The sequence below is a fragment of the Myotis lucifugus genome, unplaced genomic scaffold (assembly GCF_000147115.1).
Source record: "Myotis lucifugus unplaced genomic scaffold, Myoluc2.0 scaffold_244, whole genome shotgun sequence".
Classification (NCBI taxonomy): domain Eukaryota; kingdom Metazoa; phylum Chordata; class Mammalia; order Chiroptera; family Vespertilionidae; genus Myotis; species Myotis lucifugus.
Genome location: NW_005871292.1, coordinates 1,372,554 through 1,376,084, shown reverse-complemented (window position 1 = coordinate 1,376,084; position 3,531 = coordinate 1,372,554).

Genomic DNA, 3,531 nt, shown 5'->3' with positions numbered 1-3,531 from the left:
GGGAAAAAATTGACTTTTCTTTTTTAATGAAAAGTGTTATTTTCAGGCCACATGCAGCAGTGGATTATATAAACCAATATTTCATCCCTTTCTTGATCCTGCGAGAGAAGAGAGAGAAATGTTCTCAGTTTTGTTTTCCTTTCTATTCCCAAATGCCATTATTGGTTTCTTGTTTTCTTTTTTTAATGGAAAAGAGGAACCCGTGTTGATCTTGACCAAATGCATTTTGCACATGTGTGACGCCTGTTTCTGCGGCGGGCACTTCTTGAAGGGGGGACCCTGTCGCGCCCACGTCCCCCAACCCGGCCCCACACCCATGGCCCTGCACTGGTCTGGTGACAGCTGCCCGTTGCGATGGGGCTGGGCCAGTGGTCTCTGCATTCTCTGCCCTCCCTCCCATCCCTCAGGTGGTCCCTCAGACTAACCACCACAGGACACAGAGGCCCTGCGGCTGTCCTGCCAGTGGGGAGGGGTGGGAGGGGCTGGCCTGGGCACATGCAGTAGCATTAGCCCTCTGGGCTCGGCCCCTGGGAGGGCCTGGGCCCAGGCCTTTTCTCTACCAACCCACTACTTCTGTCTCTTTCTCTCTCTGTTTGGTGGTAACAGTGGAGGCCCAATGGCTGGGGGAAGCTCAGGTGGTGGGGGCCCCGCCCTGCCTCCCAAGTGTCTGTCCCTCACCCTGGCTGTTGCTTTGGGTCAGATGCCACTCCCAGCCCCTTTGTCCAGTGAAGCCTGCCCAGCGCTCTTCTTGTCCATGCCTTCTGCGACCAGGCACCTCGTACCCATCCCATTTCCGTCCCAGGCAGGCACAGAGGGGCGAGGGTGGGTGGACAGTGAAAGGGGTGCAGGGCTCTGTCCTCCAGCCCCACCCCCAGTATCCACAGAACAAAGCCACGATTCTGTTAGCCTCTCCAGTTTTGTTCCTTCTCCAGCCTCAGTTCTACCGGGTGTCCGGACTGCGTGGGGCCAGGGCAGGGAGCCGGCGGCCAGGTCCCTGAGCGGGACCAAGGCCCCGTGGCCCCTCTGCCCTACTGCATCTTACCTCTCTGGGGTTGTTTTCAAGGGATTCTTCAAGGCAGCAGATTCAAATCTTGCCACAGTCGAGAAATTGCCAAAAAGCTTCCATGCTGTACATGGTTCTCTTTCTCTCTCTTTTTTACTTTTAAAGAGAAAAACCCAGAAAGATGCATCAGATTTGTGTAAATGAGAGTATGCCAAGAGGGGCCAGTTTTGCTTTATGATCTTATGAAGGAAAATTTGTGTCCCTACATAGATGTACACACACACACACACACACACACACACACACACACATACACACACTCACATACACACACATCCCCAGCCAGCAACGGGACTTCGTTTATATTACAAATAAATATTATTTTTTCTTTAAAGAAAACATACAACAGAGAAAAGAAAGCCTGTTTAATAAATATTGTTGAGAAAGTTGGAAAGCCAAATGCAAAAGAATGAAACTATAAAACTATATTGCTATCTGTCATCAATCATAAGAATGAACTCAAATTGGATCAAAGAGCTAAATATAAGACCTGAAACAATAAAATACATAGAAGAAAAATAGGTACAAACTTGTGGACCTTAAGCTCTGGCCAGTAGCTCAGTTGGTTAGAATGTGTTGTCCCCATACACCAAGGTTGTGGGTTCAATCCCTGGTCAAGGCACATGCAAAAACCAACCAATGGAGACATAAATAAGTGTAACAACAAATTGATATCTCTCTCTCTCTCTCTCTCTCTCTCTCTCTCTCTCTCTGTCTCTCTCTCTCTCTCTCTCTCTTTATCAAATTAATAAACAAACTTAAGGACCTTGGTCTTAGAGAGGATTTTACAAATCTGCCCCTAAAGTCAAAGGAACTAAAAGTAAAAATAAATAAATGGGACTATATCAAACTAAAAAGCTTCTGCACAGCAAAAAGCAAACAAACAAAAACAAAAGACAACCAACAAAATGGTAGAAGATATTTGTAAACAACACCTCCAATGAGGGGCTAATATTCAAAACATGTAAAGAACTCATACAACTCAACAACAACAAAACAAACAGATTTAAAAATGGGTAGAGGACCTAAACAAACACTTCCCCACAGAAGACATACAAAAGGCCAATAGATACATGAAAAGATGCTCAGTTTCACTAGTTATTAGTGAAATGCAAATCAAAATCACAATGAAATACCACCTCACACCTGTTACAATGGCTATTATCAACAAAACAAGAAATAACAAGTGTTGGAGAGGTTGTGAAGAAAAAGGAACCCTCAGTTACTGCTGGTGGGAATGTAAATGAGTACACCTACTATGGAAAACAGTATAGAGGTTTTTCAAAACATTCAAAACATTATGAATAGAGTTACCATATGACCCAGCAATCCCTCCTCTGGGTATCTACCAAAAAAATTAAAAACATTTATTCATAAAAATGTATGTTCCTCTATGTTCATTGCAGAATTATTCATGGTGGCCAACACATGAAAACAATCAAATTGTCCTTTGATGGATGGTGGAATAAAGAAGTGGTACATATATAAAATGGAATACTACTCACACATAAGAAAAGATGAAATAATGCCAATTATGACAACATGGATGAATCTTGAAAATATCATGTTAAGTGAGGTAAGTTAGATGGAAAAAATCAAGAACCATATGATTTCACTCATGTGGGATATAAAAGTGAAAGCAACAGGCCTAGCCAGTTTGGCTCAATGGATAGAGTGTTTGCCTGTGGACTGAAGAATCACAGGTTGGATTCCAGTCAAGGGCACATACCTCGGTTGCAGGTTCAATCCCCTGCTCCTCTTGGTGTGTATGCAGGAGGCAACCAATTGATGTTTCTTTCTCACATCAATGTTTTTCTCTCTTGCCTTCCCTTCCACTCTCTCTAAAAATCAATGGAAAAATATCTTTGGGTGAAGATTAACAAAAAATTTAAAAAGTGAAAGCAACAAATGAACAAATAAGACAAAAAACTCATAGACACAACAGTATAGTGGTTATTAGAAGGAAAGTGGGTGGGAAGAGGTAGTAAAGGGTAAAGGAGGTCAAAGATATAATGATGGATGGAGATTTGACTTCGGGTAGTAAACACATGATGCAATATATAGATAATGTATTATAAAAGTGTACACTTGATATCTATGTAATATTATTAACCAATGTTGTCCCAATAAAATTTTTAAAAAGTTTTAAGACATCCAAATTGGGAATGAAGAAGTAAAAATCGCCTTTTGCAGATGACATGATTCTATATATAGAAAACCCTAAAGACACCACCAAAAACCTACTAGAAGCAATAAACAAATAGAGTAAAGTTGCAGTATACAAAATCAATGTACAAAAACCTGTTGCATTTCTATCCAATCTAATAATAGAGAAACATGATAATTAGCTGTACCTCCGCTACCCTTCCCAATGGCTAATCAGGGAGATATGCAAATTAACTGCCAACCAAGATGGCGGCCGGCAGCCAGGCAGCTTGAAGCGAACAGGAGGCTTGCTTGCTTCAGTG